General features: G+C 43.5%; 1 protein-coding gene across 4 annotated transcripts in view; it reads left to right on the forward strand.

Annotated features, from left to right (window-relative positions):
* Positions 1 to 21,557, forward strand: part of MSH1 (MUTL protein homolog 1) — a 512,649-nt gene that overhangs the window by 476,722 nt on the left and 14,370 nt on the right. The window lies entirely within an intron of this gene.

Here is a 21,557-nt window from a genome sequence, read left to right on the forward strand (position 1 = left end):
ATTGAAGTGGATGCCCACCAAAAAGAGAGATTTTGTGGCAAATATCCTCTTCTAGATGTTTAGGCTTCTCAATCCCCAAAATATTCCTTACCTAGAGATTCACACTAAGCCCTAGTTCATGAGCTTATCCTTGAAGAGGCCAAAATTAGAGAGAGAAGAATTTATGGAATAAAATAGTGTTTGATCACCAACCAAGTAGATTTGTCCCTTGTTTGATCGCATAACCAATCTCAATCGCAAGTGACACAAACAAATTCTGCCCAACCAATGTTTCTCCTTTAATAACTTAGAACCTATTTAAGCTCCTATGCTAGGGTAATGGCCCAACTAAAGAAAATACAATTACAATGTACCTTGGTTCTAATCTAGTAGATCAGGCCCTAAATCTGTCCTCGATATCCTTGGTTGATTCAGATCTCCTATGCTACACCCTTGAACCTTCCTCGGACACGACAAACTAGAGTGGAAGTACTTCTCCACTCACCACTGAGACACCTCTCTCAATGTGCTACTGTATGGTGTGTCTTTCTCCTCTCGTTAGTCTTTCTTTTATAAGTTTACATTGATTAAAATCCCTAGCCCTAATCTCCAAGGTGATTGACGGCTAGGATTAGATCTCGCCTCACTTGAGATTAAGGATTGAGGTTAAAACATAATCACTAAAATAAATTACTTTACTTTTACTAAGTTTCCTTAGCTCGATAGCAAACAATTAATTATGTGCTTTTTCTAAGTTGGATTTAAGCTAAGTTACAATAGCAACTTACTCACACTTGAGACATTTGCATTCCTAGACACATAGGGTTGTGCAAACATACCTGCTTGAGGTACAAACAACAACATTTATGAGGCTTGCTTTGAATAAAGTTGAACTTAACAAGTGAGTAAATAATAAAAAAATATTTCAGGAAGCATTGTGCCCTGCCTACAATCCTAAATGGGGTGGAGATAGATGATGGCAAGGGATGTCACATAGATAGTGAAAGGAGGAGGCAAGTGTCATAGGTGACTACTAAGTCGATGATCCAAACAAGAAATGCTCCAAGTAGCAAGCTCCATGACATTGCGAGGTTTGTTAGCAATGTTGGCATTGATGTCAAATAGTCATATGCATTAATCATGCTAATGATTTATATTAATGTTAAGGATGTGTGTTGAAGAGTTTGCTTGATGTTTATGAGGTGATTTGCTTGTTAATGTTGATTTTGTTGATTGCTTGATATGCAAAGATTGATCAAAGTGATGTGCAAGAAAAGGTTGATTAAGTGATGTGATGTCCAAAGGCTTTGATGATTAATAGTTGATGATTACATTGATGATTGATTTGTTGTTTATCCTTCAAACAAAATGAAGACATAATGGCACATGAGAGCTAAAGAACAATGTTTAGAGAAATTGATATTTTCATTAAATATTATATGTTGAATTTACATCTCAAATCCATATAGTGCAATCATTTTTGTTGGCTTATATTATTTCAAATTTTCTTAATATTACAAAACTCTTGAATTGAATTTCAGATTTGGAAATGAAGAGGCAGATTGGGAACAACTCTAGAAGACCAAGTGATAACTCTCCAATTCGAATTCCTGCATGGAATACAAACAATCAACAACTCTTTGTATATAAAAAATGTCATTTTGAATGAAAGTGAAGTTTTGTGACTTGATCATTTTGTATGAGAGAGTTTATGAACATCTTGATAAGGAGAGAAGGGAAAGAGTAGCAGAAAACAAGCATATTTGAAGAAGAGAAGTAGAAAGGATAAGCAACAGAAAAGAGGACATAAATTTATTTCAGAACAAAGACAAAGACCAAGTAACTATTATTTCTGGTAGCATCAGATGTGCTCTAAGTCTCAAATTTTGCAGGGAGGCTTAGGCACATGCATTCCAAAGAACCGAGAAAGCGTTTTGGGGAATTCCACCCAGAAACAACTTTATTAAAATTAATAATTATTTTTAATCGGACCCTAAGTCTAAACATAGGAAATTAAAATAATTAAAGGGTATTAATATAAACTGTGGGTGAAACTTCTAGAAGGCGGCGAAGATCAAGTCAATATGGTCCTAGGCATTGATTAAAATCTAATCTGGGTCGTTGATTGATCAACGAGAGGATTATACGAGAAGGCTTGATGGGCACTTGGAGAACACACATAGAGAGTTCGGAAGTTTGATTTTTTGAAGTAGAGCAGAGGAGCTGTTGGGAGAATTTCGATAGCGATTTGTCGCAGTGAGGGGCAAGGATAGTTGGGTTGGAGTATATTCTCCAGGACCCAGGATATGCAACGGAGAGGCAGAGAGACACGAGGAGGATGCAGCGCAAACCTAAGAGGGGTTGACGCTGGGCCAGAAAGGTCCACGCAGAGCTTGACGCTGAGCCAGGAGAGCTCACGCAGAAGCTGTGTAGTCTTCAATGCAGAAGTCCGAGTTTGTTGAGGGAGCTGACATTTTCAAGCCTGGATGGCTGGAAACTGCTCCAGAGGGCAAATGTTTCCCAGTTGAGTTGACGTAGGACCAGCGTAGAGATACCCGGGGACAGTTGGTTCAACTGCCAGAACAGTCGGGACTTGCTGGGTAGAGTGAGGCAATCTCACTAAGTTTTTATGCCAGATTATTTCTCTGAAACTGGATTGCCAGAAGGGCATCCAGAATTGTATTCAGAAACTGCTACTTAATAATATAAAACCCTCAAAGCTGCTACATCGATTTTCCTACATTGGGTTTTTCCGGTGACATTTGTCCAAAAAAGATTGTCACTTGTGTGGGATTTTCTCTATTGTTCTGTTCTTGTTTTTGGCAAATTAATTAATTAAGTGAAAGTTGCAGTTGTATTAGCTTCGATATTTGATGTAGGAAGCAGTAGATAATTTGTTTCAGTAATTAACAAATAGGAGAAGTTTAATCAGTTGTTGCAGTAGTTCATTCGGGGGGGATTCTTGAATTTTCACATGGTATTGGAGCGAGTGCAGGTGAGACAAGAACAGTGCTAGAGAACCCAATGCTAAGCAGAAGAGGGAGATTGAAAAAGCTGCAGGAGGCAGCAGTTCGAAACCCCAAAGGGTTTGCGCAGTCCTAGCCAGAGGGCTGATTTTTGAGGAAGTCTCTCTCTGAGTGAGTCGACAGAGAGGAAGGACTCCCAATTCAAAAATTTTCCGTGGCAAAGGGAGCAGCGCTGAAGCCTTAGCGTGAGGAGAAGTTGGTGGGACGTAGTCCTTTCTGTAGGACGTTTTGCTGGGCAAAAAGATGTAAGAAGAGAAGAGAAGAACAGTGAGGGAACTTTTCCTCAGTAAGACTTCCCGCCAAGAAGTTCATTTTCTTATTTGCTAAGCAACAACAGTAAGAACCAGAGAGGAGATTTTCGACATTTTGTGGCAGAGATGTAAACCAGTGGATTGAGGGATCAGGATAGATTGGCTAGAATGTCATTCCTTCTAGATGAGCATGCCCTCAAGACATATGTCGACAGCGTGGTGGCTGTGCCTGCAGATGCAGATCCATTGAAGAAGTACTGAGATGAAATGGCAAAGGCAAAAAGAATTATCCTCGACGGAGTGAAGGATCATTTTGTCTGTCACATCGTTAGCAGAGGGATTGCTAAGGAGATGTGGGATGTGTTGTCTACGCTGTATTAGGGATCTTCCGAGTAGCAAAAGATGTACTTGGAGCAAAAGATGAGATATGCTTAGATGCAGAAGGGGGAGTGTGTTGATCCATTCCTCATGAAGCTTTAGGAGACCCATGATGAGTTATCTGCTATGGGGTCTACAGTTCAAGACCCAGAGTTGGTTAGACTGGCCGTCAATTCTGTCTCAGATGAGTGGCAAGTCTTTGTCTAGAGTATCCTAGACAGGGTGACTTTGCCGAATTGGGATGAGATGTGGGTAGCTCTCAAACAGGAGGAGCTGAGGAGAGGCTTGGTCAAGTGTAAACTTGACGGAAGTAGCAGCGGTGGGTCGAAGCCCAGGGAAGAGGAGGATAATGCAGCCCTTGCATCGAAGGGATAGTGGGAGTAGCAGAGACATAAGAAAGGCGTCTCGAAGATAAAGTGCTTCAGGTATTGTGAGATGGGTCACTGTGCAACTCAATGTCCTCTCCGGAAGAAGGACAAAGATGATAAGCATGATACGAAGGTTGAGCCCGCAAAGATCGAGGAGGAGTTCGCCATGACAGCCGAGATACCTATGGGAGGGATGATTTGGAGTTGTAGTTCGAAAGAGATACAAATGGGCAAGATCCTTGAGGAGCCCACCTCTTGGATCAATTGCTTGCTACAAGAGCCCAGATCTGAAGGCTGTGCCCGTGAAGATCGAGGAGGAGGAGTTCGCCATGACAGCCGAGATACCTCTAGGAGGGAGGTGTGATGATTTGGAGTTGTAGTTTGAAAGAGCTACAGATGGGTAGGATCCTTGAGGAGCCCACCTTTTGGACCAATTCCTTGCTACAGGAGCCCAGATCAGAAGTAACATGATGGACTAGTGTCGGATGGTGTCGAGGAGCGTCAGAGAGACAGTTCCAGTGGCTAGGAGCGCCAGAGATTGAACAACGCAGAGTAGAGTTGGAAGCAATGCAGATGGCACAGAGCAGAGGTCAGCAGCAGCACAGAAGTTTCAGAGGGTTAGTGTAGAGAGTAGTAGCAGTCGGGCTCCAACATTCCCATGGTATCATACTGAACACAGTTAGTTCAGTAATTTGGGATGTTTTTCCATTACTGATGGAGTAGTAGCAACAGTTTGTAGTGCAGTGGCAGTTGGCAGTGCCAGTGCCAGTAGTAGCACGGATGCAGAATTTCAAAGGGAGTTGCAGTACAGGTGCAGTGTTGACAGTGGGAGGGCCAGCAGCAGTACAAATGCAACCTTTGCGCAGTGGTTGGTGGACAACATGTCAGACATCAGCAGCGCAGAGGACGATGTTATGAAGTCAGTGTAATGCTTCAAATTGAAGGCATTGCTAGAGCACATTCCTCGGTAAGAGGGAGTGTTGATTTCTGGTAGCATCAGATGTGCTCTAAGTCTCAAATTTTGCAGGGAGGCTTAGGCACATGTATTCCAAAGAACCCAGAAAGTGTTTTGGGAAATTCCACACAGAAATAATTTTGTTAAAATAATTAATTATTTTTAATGGGACCCTAAGTCTAAACTTAGGAAATTAAAATAATTAAAGGGTATTAATATAAATTGTGGGTGAAGCTTCTAGAAGAAGGCAGAGATCAAGTCAATATGATCCTAGCCATTGATTAGAATCTAATCTGGGCCATTGATTGATCAACAAGAGGATTATAAGAGAAGGTTTGATGGGAACTTGGAGAATACACGCAGAGAGTTCAGAAGTTCAATTTTTTTGAGGCAGAGTGGAGGAGTTACCAGGAGAATTTCGCTAGTGAGCTATTGCAGTGAGGGGCAGGGATAGTTGGGTTGGAGTATCTTCTCCAGGACCCAGGATACACAATAGAGGGGGAGAGAGACACCAGGAGGAGGCAGGGAAGACCTAGGAAGGATTGACACTAGGCTAGGAGGGCCAACGTAGAGTTTGACACTGAGCTAGGAGGGCTCATGCAAAAGTTGTGCAGTCTTCAACGCATAAGTCCGAGTTTGCTAAGGGAGCTGTCATTTCTGAGCCTGGAGGGATGGAAACATTTCCAGAGGGCAAACGTTTTGGAGATGAGCTAACGCAGAGCCTTTTGAGGCTGATGCAGGGCCTATGTAGGACCGGTGCAAAGATAGCTGGGGACAGTTGGTTCAGTTGCCGGAACAGTCGGGACTTGCTGGGTAGAGTGAGGTAATCTCACTAATTTTTTTTTCTAGTTTATTTCTCTGTACCTGGATTGCCAGAAGGGCATCCAGAGTTGTATTTAGAAACTACTGCTTAATAATATAAAACCTCAAAGTGGTTGCACTGGTTTTCCCACATTGGGTTTTCCTAGGGACATTTGTCCAAAAATTATTGTGTCACTTGTGTGGATTTTTCTCTATTGTTCAGTTCTTGTTTTGGGCAAATTAATTAATTAAGTGAAGGATGTTGTTGTATTAGCTTCGATATTTGTTGTAGGAAGCAATAGATAATTTGTTTTAGTAATTAACAAATAGGAGAAGTTTAATCAGTTCCTGTAGTAGTTGGTTCGGGTGGGATTCTCGAATTTTCATAGTAACTAGCAAATCTGATTCGTAATCAGATTGGGGGATTGTAGTCTCCTTTCAAGTTGTGGCTTGATAAAGAACATGTTGTAGCCTGTTGAGGTAGGAGCCTCATGTGGGTTGTAGCTTGCAGAAAATTTGTGGGAGTTGGAGCTTCCTTGAGGTAAAATACTCTTGTAGGTTGGAACCTACAATGTAATAAGGGAATAGGAGCTTGCCTTCCCATCACTTTTAACAAAAATTTGTGGTTTTCTCCCTTTATGGTTTTCCACTTGTATTTGGTGTCTTCATGTGTTGCTTGTTGAATGTCCCACTTGTGTGAATTATGAATATATATTCATATGCAAATGTCTCTCTCTGGTAACTATTGGAAATTCAATTGCAATGATGAATTTTTTTATCATGATAATTACTTTTGATTGTTTAAACTTTATATATCTTTTTCATTTATCATTTACTTCATCCATTAGGTCATCAAGCAATTATACAAGTACAATGCACAAAAAGACAAGAGACACTAGAAGTTAGGCTGGAAGCCAAGGCAAAACCCACAAGGGGAAAACTTAACAATCCTTTCTTTATAGAATCATTGTCAAAGAGAGAAATCCAAGGCATAGATAAACTGACCAATAGACCAATTTCTAAGTGCCAAGTTAGCGCTCCATTAGATAATGGTTGTCACTAATTTGTCCATAAAAGCTCTCTGATATACGTCTCAAGGTCTTGGCCCTTTGTCTTAGATTTCTTCCTCAAGGACTCGACCCTCTACCTTCGACAATAACCTTAGGTTCTCGCCTCAAATATCTACAACTCATTGTCACAGAGGTGATCTATTTGTTGCCTCAAAGATCTCAACTTTGTTGCTTGAGAGATCACATTCTTTCCGTTACAAAGAACATATACTTGTTGTCACAAAGATCGTGTGCTACCACAAAGATTATATACTTGCTGTCTCAAACCATACCTCAGGAGATGCGAATTGTCCTTGCCTCAGATTGGATGTAAATTGTATTTTTGATGGAGACGAATTTGTTCTATTTATAGTTGTTCATTCATGCGAAGGGACACGTCCCTTGGGCAGGTCGACTTGTCTTTTGGAGGGATGACTTGGCAAATTGGAGGGACAAATAACACTGCCAAAAAATCAAATTTACTTCTTTTACAAGGGTCATGAAGAACATGCCCTTTTATATTTTCTTTTGACCAAAACAAAGCATGAAGAACATGCTAGAAAATAATAATAATGTTTCTTCTTTTTGTTTTCAAATAAAATACATATTGATACAAATATAATGACAATTATGTAGACTGACTCATTAGGATATTGTCAAGTTGAAGACTTCTATAAGAAAGGATCTAGATTGAGGCTCTCCAATGCTTCTCTGAGGTTCTGCGTCAGCCCTCCTGGACTCTACGTTAGCCTTCTGTTACCCTGCGCTGGCTCTTTGGCCTTCTGCATCACCCACGTAGGCCCTGCTAGCCACTGCAAAGTCACTTTGGCCCTTTGCGTGGCTCCTGTTGGCTTTGTGTAGCCTCCTTTGCCTCTGCACTAGTCCTTCGACACTATCTCTGTCTCTCTGCTATGCACTCACTACACCTTGTTGCAATTCAGATCATTTGTTCGAATTTTCTCAGCAAACCCCGATCCAGAAAATCGAAGTGACTGATCAATCTTGGTGTATCTCCAACTAACCCTCAAGCCTTCTCTTATACTTTTTCTGTTGTAATATTCCTAATTAGCCATGGCTAATTGGAATATTGGATTTTTCTCAATTTTGCCTTCTATAGTTAGTTATGAATAAAAGGTGAGTAAAGGGTGACATAACTCACATTTTGAATAAAGTCACTCCCTAGTAGCACAACATTGTAACTTAAAGGGGAGCCAAGGGGAGCCATAGAACCACGTAGAGGAGGGGCACACACAGACACTTGGAGGGATTGCACAAATGGACATGAGCACGTGGCAAGAGCTGGCTACATTGGAGGAGGTGGGCCTTAGGGTTTGAGAAGGGCCAATGCTATAAAGATGAGGGGAGCCTCCTCATTTTGTCATTGGATTATGTGCATTTGAGCTAGTCACTTCGACTTAGAGCACGCTGGCTGTTTAGCTAGTCTGCAGCACTGTTTAGTGCATTGAGTGTTTCCGTTCGGAGATCTCACCCTTAGTCTCGGGGGACTTCGAGTGCCTGCTCGAGCAAGGTATCTCCATCAGTATTTTTGCAGTAGTTTCATCAGCATTTTGGCAAGATGATTGAGCATCTTGGATGACTGCGCAGTCTTGAGGGGGATGACGCAGTTCTTTCTGGCAGGAGTTCTGGATTGAGGTTTTGCAGGGGGATTTGTGCTGGGAGATTGAGCAGGGGATCAGCCCTTGCATACTGGAGGATTTTGGCTAAGTTTCAGGCAGAGGTTTGGTGGGTTTATTTTAGTGGCAGTGCAGAGCCTTGAGGGATTGCATGGATCCTCAAGGGGGCGATTTTCGGGGGTCGACCATTTCAGAAAAGCTTTCTGGGTTTTTCTGGGTTTCTTGAGTAGAGTCCGATTCCAGAGTTTCAGCATTTTCTGAGGAGGGAAACAACCCCAAACTCTCATTTGATTTCCAGCAGCAGCACGGCAGTTCTCCAACAGCTTGGACGTAGTTCAGAGATAGGCCATTCCTTTGCTATTCTGAGTGTATTTCTTCACTTGCCTTGTGCAAGTGGAGCTGCCATCTTCCTGATCACATCTTGCCCTCATTCTATTACTCATTATAATAAAATGGCTTAGCATTTCTCTTTGTATTTCTTGAGTATCTGCTTACATTTCATGTTTATATTATTATATGTGGCACCATTTTTATTTCCATCACTTTGAGCTTCCTGGTTATTATATCGTTTGTACGTATTTGGTTGGAGTTTACTGGGGTTTGGGGAAATATCTCTGAAATGGGATATTACAGTGGTATCAGAGCATAGATCTGGCTCAGCCTGTGGAGCTAGCAGTCTATGACATTGAGGGAGAAACCCTACATCTGTTATAGAGGTAGGAAATACAAAGACATTGAGCATAGGTTGGAGAACACCTATGGAGAGGGAGACTTGTTCGGGTAGAGGACGCAGAACAGGAGGAGCCTTCGATGGACGCAGAGCAGAAGGATCCGATGGCAGATGAGGACGGGAAAAGATTTGCGGATATGCTCCTCAAATCAGTGCTGGATCTATCGAGGCAGATTGAGGTGATGGGGCAGGGATTCACGGCAGTAGAGGCTAGACAGCGTGAGAGCCCACGGGTTTTCCAGGTTGGTGAGGGATCGGATGCATCCTACCATTTGTCAGAGCAACGTGATACTACTCAGCAGGTGGCCTCACATGCCCCTACACGCTCTACCATGCCCACTTTCTTAGGAGCAGACACGGGGGCTGGAGCCCAGCAAGAGGCAGAGCCCGATCATATGGGTGATTATTTTGCAGAATACTAGGCCTATGGGTAGGAGTTCAGGGAGGCTCTGTCATTCAGAGACTTTGTTCAGCTCCAGCGGGATAGTAGACCTCGCGACCATCACAAAGGATACTGACATTATCATGATGGTGACACCCACCGTGCAGCTAGTAGATTCCACTTGCCTACGTTTGATGGTTCATCAAACAGTTCAACAAAGTTTTGGGTGGAGAAGTTGGACATTTACTTCCAGCTTAATCAGATGTCGGAGACAGAGGCCATCAAGGTGGCGACATTACATTTGGATGGCAAGGCCCAGGATTGGTGGTTCCATGGGATGGTTACACTCGGACACTCCACAGTGACGACATATGCCGAGTTCACCAGGAAATTGATAGAGAGATTCGACCGGAGGGATCCAGAGCAGCGCTTTGTTGAGCTGACGAGGCTCAAACAGACCAAAAGCCCAAAGACCTACATTGCAGATTTCTTGAGGGTTTCAGTGATGGTTCCAGATCTATCCATGGCACGGAGAATCTACATGTATGTTGAGGGGTTAGCAGAGCCACTTCGGGGTTTAGTCCGATCCACTAGACCAGCCACATTCTAGGATGCTATCAGCAGGACCCGAGATTTACAGGATGTCTTACCCAGGACCCGGACACCTTACCCCCAGAGACAGAGTTTCCAGTCTAAGGGGAAGGATGTGAGGATTCCGCCTCTAAAGGGGAATCCGAGACTAGTACAGATTGACAATGATGCCAGGAGGGAGTTGAAGAAGAAGCGGTTATGCTTCACCTGTCAGGAGCCGTGGGCACCGGGACATAGATGTGCTGCTGGCAAAGCACATTTTATTGAGGTCTTCTCCGAGAGCAACGGGGAAGAGGATGAGGAGGATGATGTGGAGGTAGAAGATAGTCATGCTGTGCAGGGTCCTTTGCCACCTCCACCGCCAGCAGCAGGTGGTGCAGCTTTTGCACCTACTGGAGGGGCCCTTGCAGCATTGTGAGGAGTTCCCAAGTATTTGACGTTGCGCGTACAGGGGACAGTACGTGGCCAACGAGTATCAGTTTTGGTTGACAGTGGGGCAACCCACAACTTCATCGATGCACAGATGGTTGAGTAGAGAGGTATACAAACCGAGAGCTTTGATGGGTTTTCAGTTTTGGTCCCAGGAGATCAGACCATGATGTGTGCTCGTTATGTTCCAGAGCTATTAGTGACGATGGGCACCTATACATTCACTGACCACTTTTTCGTGGTTGATATTCCAGACACCGACATGATACTGGGTGTTCAATGGCTTATCACTCTAGGGAAGGTCACGACAGATTGGAAGACCCTAGAGATGGAGTGGGATGATGAGAAGGCAGGGAGGCATGAGAAGATATGGGGACATCACACATATCCGCCTCAGACTGTTTCGGCTCACCGGATGGAGGTAGTCTTCAGGAAGGGAGACGTAGAGTGGGTAGTGGAGCTACGTGCATTAGAGGCAAAGACTACAGGGAAGATGGTACATCCAGAGATACAGTCCATCCTTGACCGGTATACCATAGTGTTTGGGGAGATTCTGCCAGGACAGCCACCAGACCGGGGGTTTGAGCACACCATTGAGCTTGAGCAGGGCATACAGGCAGTGATTACTACCCCCTATAGGCATCCCAAGGCCTATCGGGATGAGATTGAGCGGGCCATTCAGGAGTTGCTAGCTCTTGGGCACATTCGGCTGAGCACGAGTCCTTTTGCTTCTTCCGTGGTGTTGGTGAAGAAGAAGGACGGCACATTGAGGATGTGCATTGACTACAGGGCCCTGAACAAGAAGACACTGAAAAACAGGTGTCCCATACCCAGGATCGATGAGTTGATGGATGAGTTGAGAGGAGCACGGTTCTTCTCAAAGATTGATTTGAGATTTGGGTACCATCAAATTTGCATGAGGGAGCAGGACATTCCCAAGACCGCCTTCAGGTGTCACTATGGGCACTTTGATTTCTTGGTGATGCCCTTTGGGCTAATTAACGTCCCTGCTACATTTCAGTCCTGCATGAATCACATCTTCTGCAGTCACTTGAGGAAGTTTGTGTTGGTATTCTTTGACGATATCCTCATTTACAGCAGTACTTGGGAGGAGCATCTCCAGCACATGGAGACAGTGTTGCGCATCTTACAGGAGCAGCAGTTCTACGCCAAGCTCTCCAAGTGCGAGTTTGGGTTGACGAAGATGTTGTACTTGGGACACATCATAGGGGTGGACGGAGTGAGGGTCCACGAGGAGAAGATCAGAGCCATTAGAGATTCGCTGGAGCCGAGGAACGTGACAGAACTTCGGGGATTCATTGGCATTTGTACTTACTACCGGAAGTTCGTCAAGAGTTTCTCACAGCTTGTTGCACCCCTGATAGATCTGATGAGGAAGGGGGCATTCAGCTGGTCGAATACAGCGCAGCGAGCCTTTGACAGGCTCAAGGAGGTTATGAGCAACTGCCCAGTACTTGCATTGCCAGATTTCACATAGCCATTTGCTTTGGAGTTTGATGCGTCAAGAGAGGGGATCGACGCAATATTGATGCAAGGAGGTCACCCTATAGCCTATGAGAGCCGGAAGCTCCTTCCGCACGAGAGGTTGTATTATATATACGACAAAGAGATGCTGGCCATCATGCATGCATTGGCCAAGTTTTGGAAGTATTTAGTGGGTAACAGGTTCAGGGTGAGGACTGATCACAACAGCCTCGGGTTCTTTTTGGAGCAGAAGCAGCTACAGGAGAGGCAGCAGAAGTGGATCAGTAAGATCCAAGCATATGACTTTGACATTGAGTATGTCAAGGGTAAGAACAACGTGGTAGCAGATGCCCTTTCACGTAGACCAGCCACATTGTCTCTTATGAGCTTGGACATAGACTGGAGGGCTCGACTTTTAGTAGAGTGCTCCAAGGACAGGTTTGCATGTGAGGTTCTGGATGGGCAGGTGGCAGATGACAGGTACAGAGTGGTCGATGAGAACATCTACTACAGGGACAAGATCTTGTTGACTGAGGGATCTCAGCTCAAGATGAAGATACTTCGGGTTTCACATGATTCACCATTCGCCGACCATCAGGGGTTTACCAAAACCTACAGGGCCATTAGAGAGAGGTTCTCATGGAAGGGCCTCAAGGAGGACGTACTCTAGCATATCCGGGAGTGCGATATTTGCCAGAGGAACAAGGGGGAGATGAGCCATCCTGCAGGTTTATTGCAGCCTCTTCCCGTTCCGGAGGGGAAATGGGAGTGTATTTCAATGTACTTCATCGCAGGGTTGCCCATCGTATAAGGCAAGGATTGTATCTTTGTCGTCGTTGATCGACTGACAAAGTACGTACATTTTTTTGCCATATCCACACAATACACAGCAGCACAGGTGGCTGAGCTGTTCTTTAGAGAGGTCTTCAGGCTACATGGTCTTCCTAAGACCATCGTCAGTGACAGGGACAACCGTTTCATGGGCGGGTTTTGGCAGGAGCTTTTTCGGTTGATGGGGACGGAGTTGACACCGAGTACCAGTTATCACCCACAAATGGACAGGCAGACAGAGATAGTTAACAAGTGGCTGGAGGGCTACTTGCATAACTATGTCAGTGGGCAGCAGCGAAAATGGCTGAGATGGCTGCATCTGAGGGAGTACTGCTACAACACTACACATCACATGTCCATTGGTATGTCACCATTCTATTCTTTGTATGGATATCATCCTTGTCTTTTACTGACGTGATGTTTGGTGATAGCAAGGCTCCGAGAGCCAAGATTTGGATCCAAGAGAGTCAGGATATGCTCCGAGCTCTCAAGGACAATATGGCTACAGCGCAGAACCAACAAAGGCTATATGCTGACAGAGGTCGGGTGGAGAGACAGTTTGAGGTAGGGGACTTGGTCTACCTACGATTACAGGCATACCGACAGTTGTCACTGAAGCAGAAGGGGGCTGAGAAGCTCAAGCCCCACTTTTATGAACCATATAGGGTGATACACAGGATTGGACAAGTTGCATATGAGTTGGAGCTGCCCCAAGGCAGCAAGATTCATAACGTTTTTCATGTATCATGCCTGGAGAAGGCATTGGGGCAGTAGGTGATAGTGACAGATGAGCTACCACCCATAAATGATGAGGGGCATTTGGTGTTGCAGCCAGAGGCTATTATTGATACCAGGGAGAGGCAGCTGCAGAGCAAGACGGTCCGAGAATTCTTGGTGAGGTGGAAGAATTTACCGGATGAGGATGCCACTTGGGAGAACGAGAAAATTTTGCAGCATCCATCACTTCAGTTGCTTGAGGACAAGCAACATTTTGTCGGGGGAGACTGTAATATTCCTAATTAGCCATGGCTAATTGGAATATTCAATTTTGCTCAATTTTGCCTTCTATAGTTAGTTATGAATAAAAGGTGAGTAAAGGATGACATAACTCACATTTAGAATAAAGTCACTCCCTAGTAGCACAACGTTGTAACTTAAAGGGGAGCCAAGGGGAACCATAGAACCACGTAGAGGAGGGGCCCACGCAGACACTTGGAGGGATTGCGCAGATGGACAGGAGCACATGGCAAGAGCTGGCTACATTGGAGGAGGTGGGCCTTAGGGTTTGAGAAGGGCCAATGCTATAAAGATGAGGGAAGCCTCCTCGTTTTGTCATTGGATTATGTGCATTTGAGCTAGTCACTTCGACTTAGAGCTCGCTGGCTGTTTAGCTAGTCTGCAGCACTATTTAGTGCATTGAGTGTCTCCGTTCAGAGATCTCACCCTTAGCCCCGGGGGACTTAGAGTGCCTGCTCGGGCAAGGTATTTCCATCAATATTTTTGCAGTAGTTTCATCAGCATTTTGGCAGGAGGATTGAGCATCTTGGATGACTGCGCAGTCTTGAGAGGGATGACGCAGTTCTTTTTGGCAGGAGTTCTGGATTGAGGTTTTGCAGGGGGATTTGTGTTGGGAGATTGATCAGGGGATCAACCCTTGCATATTGGAGGATTTTGGCTGAGTTTCAGGCAGAGTTTTGGTGGGTTTATTTCAGTGGCAACGTAGAGCCTTGAGGGATTACGTGGGTTCTCAAGGGGGCAATTTTCAGGGGTCGGCCATTTCAGAAAAGCTTTTTGGGTTTCTCTGGGTTTCTTGACTAGAGTCTGATTCTAGAGTTTCAGCATTTTCTGAGGAGGGGAACAACCCCAAATCCTCATTTGATTTCCAGTAGCAACACGACAGTTCTCCAGCGGCTTGGATGTAGTTCAGAGAGAGGCCATTCCTTTGCTATTTTAAGTGTACTTCTTCACTTGCCTTGTGCAAGTGGAGGTGCCATCTTCTTGATCACCTCCTGTACTCATTCTATTACTCAGTATAATAAAATGGCTTAGCATTTCTCTCTGTATTTCTTGAGTATCTGCTTATATTTCATGTTTATATTATTATATGTGGCACCATTGTTATTTCCATCACTTTGAGCTTCCCGATTATTATATCGTTTGTACATATTTGGTTGGAGATTACTGGGGTTTGGGGAAATATCTCTGAAACGGGATATTACATTTGTTGAGTCTTCAACGGCCGAGATTAAATCTCTAATCAATGGCTAAGATTAGATTTGGCTGGATCCATGTCATTTAGAACCTTCTTGCCCAGTTTATATTAACAGCCATTAATATTTTAATTTTCCTAAGTTTAGGCTTAGGAACTCCATTAAGAATATTAATTATTTTAATATCTCTCTAACCAGGTGGAATTTCCCCAAACCATTTCTGGGTCTTGGAGATCTCATGTGCTTTAGCCTATGCACCAATTTTTATGGCTAGAGCACATCCAATGCTACCCCAAATCAACACACCATCATAGTGAGGAATGTGCTCTAGTAATGCTCCACCACTGTACATCACTTTGATCATTCGGCACCGGTATCTATGCTAACGCTTGGCCTACTGCTCAACATCCTTTGCACTGCTGCCTCCTGTATTGTTGGCCATGGCTATGCCACTGCCACTGCTACATTTGTATTGCAACTCCCTCTACATCCGTGTTGCAGCTGGTCCTTCCTCCCAACACTGCAGCTCTCTCTCATCATGTTGCATCGTGCTGCCTATAGCACTACCACTGCTACTACTGCACTGCAACTCAGTTTCTGAGATGTAAGTAATTGATCTACCCAACTACTGACATCCTTGTCAGGTTAGAAGCCCTCCTGGTGCTGAAGCTCCCTCTACTGCTGTCCTGTGCTCCCTTTGTTGCCTCTGCACTGCTGCAACAACCCTGTGCCTCTCGCACTACTGTAAACACCTTTGAGCCTTTCTGCATTGTTGCAACCACCTCTGTGCCTCTCGCACTACTGCAACCCTCAGTGCGCTGCCATAGATCCCTACACTCTAGCACTGTTTTGCTGCTCCATCCACATCTTGCTTCTACCGACATTCATCATCCTGCTACTGTCACTCAGGGCTCCCGTAGCCGGATATGATCCAAGAGTTTGGGTACCTCAAGGATCTTGCCCCTACATCTTTTGTGGTCTTCCTGACTACAACTCGATGTCTCCCCACCTCTTCTCTAGAGGTGCACGAGCACTCATGGCACAATCGTCATCAGTCTCGACTTCTTTCTCTGCCATTGCCGAAGCTGCCTTGGAATCAAGAGCCTCTCCTGTATTCTTCTTCTTGGGAAACTGGGCTGCATAATGACCCAGCTCCCCACAATGGAAGCACTTTATCTTGGAGACATCCTTCTTCTTCCTCTTCCCTTGTTGTCTCGTAGATGCCAGAGCTACATCCTCCTCCTCCTCTTTCTTGATTCAACCTCTTTTGCTTCTACTTCCCACCTTGGTCAACCGTTTGATCTCTTCTTGGCGAAGAGCTGCCCACATCTCTTCCCATCCTGGAAGAGTCACTCTGCCCAAAATGCTCCCACTCCTCGGAGACTACATTCAGGGCAATGCTCACCATGAACTCCTGATCAGGCATGGCCCCTATGGAAGTCAGTTGGTCCTGAATCTCCTACAACCTGCTGAGGTATAGATCTATCTGCTCCCCCTTCTGCATCTGATACGACCGCAGTTGATTCTCCAGTAGCATCTTCCTCTACACGGAAGTTCATTGATACAATGTCGTCAAGGTATCACACATCTCCTTTGCCATGTTCTTCTCGGCAATATGCTGAACTACATGATCTTTGACCCCATCAAGGATTATGCACTTGGCCTTGGCCATTACATCCTCATACCTTTCGTTATAAGCTGGATCAACTGGGATAGCCACGGTGTTCAAGGAGAAAGCCTTGATGCGATGTCTATCCAGAACAGACAGGATCCTGGCCTTCCAGATGACAAAGTTGGATGCTCCGTCCAACTTGTTAGGAAACCAGCTCACAAAAAGATAGAAAATATAGATCAATGCCTTAGAATTCAGCCTCTTCAAGGGGGCAACCTCCTTTACATTACACAAATGAACAATTCTTGGATGATACAAATGACAAGACCTCATTTCTATATATAGGAGTCTAAGGGGTCATAATATAATCAGAGTCGACATAACAATAATAATGTAAGGGCACAATAATAATAATAGTGGTATGGGGCACAATAGTAACAATATGGGGATTACATGAGTACAACAATATAATAAGGGAGTTGTACTAATAACAATAAGTGGTTACACTAGTAGTATAGGGGCCTAACATGCCCCTCTCCTTCAAAAAGTCTTGTCCTCAACGCTTGAGTAGTTCTTGATGCTTATGTATAAAATTCTTGTCCTCCCATGGGGAATCTTCAGCGGGTAAGTTCTTCCACTTGATGAGATACTCTGAAATTGATCGATTTCGTAGCTGTCGAGTTCTTGTTTCTGTGACTGCTCTAGGTTCCAATATGATTTTTCCTTCCTCTTTAAGTTCTGGCAATATTGTTTGAATTTGGATCTTCTGCAACTTTTGAATGAGTGGCCACACTTCTTCGTCCTTCTTCCATTCATCCCTTGCTTCGTTTATCCAATTTGGTTGCATAATAGAAATAGCACAAAACAATGCTTCCACATCCTCATCCTTTCTTGAGAGTGCATCTGCAACAAAATTTTGCTTCCCTTTTCTATAGATGATGTCAAAGTTAAACTCAACATATTTGTGACCCATTTTTTCTGTTCTTCTAAAGATAATATTTGTTCTAAAAAGTATTTAAGACTATCATGATCCATTTTTACCTTGAAGTGTCTTCCAATTGGGTAAGGTTGTTATTCTTAAGTGCATGTAGTATTGTCAACATTTCCTTCTCATAAATAGCGTGCTTGAGATGTAGCCGTAAAAATACCCAATCACCTACATCAAAACATTTTTCACTGTGATGTTGATCTACATGTTGTTTCCTTCGATTCTGCACCAAAGTGGCATTACCCTTTAAAAGTTGGAGAACTTGTTGTTGATGCTCGATGTGATCTTTCACTGCTTGAACCTTTTTCTTCTTGATATGTCCTATCTTTAGAGTTTGAGGAGTGGTAATTTCTTCCAATCCTTTACAAGATATGGTCAGATTCATTTCTTGATGTTCGATGTGATCTTTCATTTCTTGAACATTTTTCTTCTTGATATTTCCTTCTATCTTGATAGTTTGAGGAGTGGTAATTTCGGCCAATGCATTACAAGATATGGTTGGATTCATTTCTTTTTTCTCGATGCGATCTTTCATTTCTTGATCCTTTTTCTTCTTGATATGTCATTCTATCTTGAGAGTTTGAGGAGTGGTAATTCTTGCCAATGCTTTACAAGATATTGTCGGATTCATTTCTTCTTTCTCTAGGGTTGGTTCTTGGTGTATATCCTCTTCTTTTGATGTTTCTTGATCCTTTTCTTCCTCCTCTTCATAATCTATGTAAAATAATTTGTTCTCAGCACACTTATGAGCTTTAGTGCATTTGCTATCACAATTGTAACAAAGCCCTTTTTTTCTTTTTTCTTCCAATTGTTGTGGTGTCACCCTTGTAGGTTGTGAATGGCTAGGAGAAACAATACTTCCATGTTTATAGTTGTGAGGGGTAGAATTCCTTGTTTCCATAATTTTGCTTTCCACTTTTCTTGCCAACCTGAATGCCTTCTCCAATGAATCAGCTTCCCAAAGACGAACCTCATGTTGAATGTTATCCTTTAAAGTACCTATGGAGACATCAATCCTCTGCTTCTCTGGAATATCATTTTCCCTTATATTCAATTTTTGAAAGTCCTCAATGTGCTCTGCCATTGAACACTTTTGTTTGAGATTTATCAATTGGCTAAAAAAGGTGTTTCTGTTTGTATCTTCATAATGTGCTATCATTTCCTCCGTGAAAGGTGACCACGTGACGTGAAATTGATTCAGTTCTAAATAATTAGATGCAATACATACCTTTTATAACTGTGGTACACCATGTAGATCAAAATATTTCTCCATCTGTAGTATCCAATTTATCGGATCCTTGCCGTCAAACTTCTTCATCTCGATTTTTCTTGATTTTAGGAGCTCGATATCAAAACAACTGTAACTCTGTAATTTCAGAACTTCCAGTTCTGAAATCACGACCTACAGTATCCCTTTGCGTCCACTTTCCAATGCCACTAGTCTGATCAAAATTAGATTCTCCAAGGAAGAGTTATGCTAAATCTCCTACAGTGACCTGATTATAGACTAGTTCAGTAGAGCGAAATTGTACGATGTGCCACGTGTCACTGTTTCGACCTTAGTACTTGAAACTGATACACAGAAAACTACAGGAAGTCCTCTTTCTGAAACTTTTGACGAAATTTCAATCTGATGCTCAGAACAAAAGTTATGATGCTTTTCCTCAGGTCACCTGTTTGGAATGTAATTCGGGAGTCTGCAAAAACTTCAACTTCTTCAGATGATATCTCTGCAAATATAGCGAGACAAACTCTGAAATTCAGACTCGAAGGTCAGAACGATTTCGGTCCAAATGGGTTTTTTTTAGCTTTTGAAACGTCATAGAAAAATAGTTATAGTGAAAATGCCACGAAGACCTGTTTTAGATGAAATTCTGGAGCTTGCAAAAACCCTAAATTCCTTAGATCATATCTCCGAAAATATAGCGAGACAAGATATGAAATTAGGACCCAAGGTTTTGCGCGATTTCTTCTCAAATGGGTTTTTTTTTCACTTCTGAAACGTCGCAGAAAAAAGTTATAGTGAAAATGCCACGATGACCTATTTCGAGCAGCGAAACCCTAGAATCCAAATCTCTGATAGCAAAGGTTAGGAAACTAGCTCACAAAAAGATAGCAAATATAGATCAACGCCTTAGAATTCAATCTCTTCGAGGGGGCAACCTCCTTTACATTACACAAATGAATAATTCTTGGATGATACAAATGACAAGACCTCCTTTCTATATATAGGAGTTTAAGGGGTCATAATATAACCAGAGCCGAGATAACAATAATAATGTAAGGGCACAATAATAACAATAGTGGGCTTCTATGGGGCACAATAGTAACAATATGGGGACTACATGGATACAACAATATAATAAGGAGGTTGTACTAATAACAATAAGGGGTTATAATAGTAGTATAGGGGCCTAACACAACCTGTCCTGATCTTTCAGTCCGTTCATTTCCATCTCTGCTCCTTTTCGACCCCCTCTTAGTCTCGACTTCCCTCCTGGAAGTTCTCTCTTAGACTCCCTTTGAGTCTTGATTTCCCTCCTAGAAATGCTCTCCTCGACTCCCTCTAAGTCTTGATTTCCCTCTGGAAATCCTCCTGCCAACTGTCGAACCACTCCTCTCCAATCCCCTTTGCTCTTACAAAACTGATCTCGATTTCTTGGCTAGAAATCTGCCTAGGTAGCGACTCCCTCTACCTTGGTTCTGTCCCGTTAGCTAGTGTTCTGCTTCTACAGCAACAACACCCCATCAACTTCACAATCCACAATCTGCCCACAACTCCCTATGCCCCAGCAGTTGAAAAAACTGAGCCTATTCACTCTGCTCAATCCCGGCAAAGCTAAATCGCTCCTTTGGCCAACTGCGTCACTCCTACCTGGCTGAGCAGGATGACCCTGCTCTTCATGAGCCTCTTTTGCCTCTCACTGCTTCTGCGTTGGCCCTCTCTCTGGTTCAAAATGATGACATAGGCCCTCTTCGTCACTCCTCTTTTGCTTTCTACTTAGGAAAAACTTTTGTCTCTCGGGACAACTGTTTCTTCTGCAAATTTTTTGATTTAGCTAGTGCCTTCAGCTCTCTTGTGATCTGCAAACTTTGATGCCATGTTGAAATTTCTAAGATTAACTCGATAGAAATTCTTCCTGCACTATCTGGTTTATTTCACCTACTTATTTATTCCTTTAACAAGCTATTTAACCATATAAATACTAAAAATAAACCCAAATGCAATCTCAACCATCTATAGATCATCAATTGAGATAATAGACAAACACACAAGGGACACCGTTATTTTTGGACAATTGTCCCTCGAAAAACCCAACTTTGGAAAATCAGTGCAGCAGTTCTGAGGGTTTTATTATTAAGCAGCTTTCTTGAGTACAACTAGGGTGCCAAACTGGTTGACCCAACAGAGAGATCAATCTGGCAGTAATACCTCTCTTCGGAAGCAAATATTCAGCAAGTCATGTCCCCGAAAATCTCTCCAACGCTTCTCTGAGGCTTTGCGTCAGCCTTCCTAGCCTCTACGTCACTCTGAAGCCTTCCGCATCAACCTTCTGTTGCTCTGCGTTGACGCTCTGGCCTTCTGCGTCACCCACGTAGGCCTTGCTAGCCACTACGCAGTCACTCTCACCCTCTACGTGGCTCCTGCTAGCTCTAAGTAGCCTCCTTTGCCTTTGCACTGGTCCTTCGGCACTATCTTTGCCTCTCCACTATGCACTAACTGCCCCTCGTTGCAACTCAGATCACTTGTTTGAATTTTCTCAGCAAACCCTGCTCCAGAAAATCGAACTGACTGATCAATCTTGGTGGTATCTCCAACTGCCCCTCAAGCCTCCTCTTATACTTTTTGTGTTGAGT

Source organism: Pinus tabuliformis, chromosome 1_1 (genome assembly GCF_031772625.1).
Source record: "Pinus tabuliformis cultivar Carrire ecotype Pingquan chromosome 1_1, CPIR1, whole genome shotgun sequence".
In the NCBI taxonomy this organism is placed as follows: Eukaryota; Viridiplantae; Streptophyta; class Pinopsida; order Pinales; family Pinaceae; genus Pinus; species Pinus tabuliformis.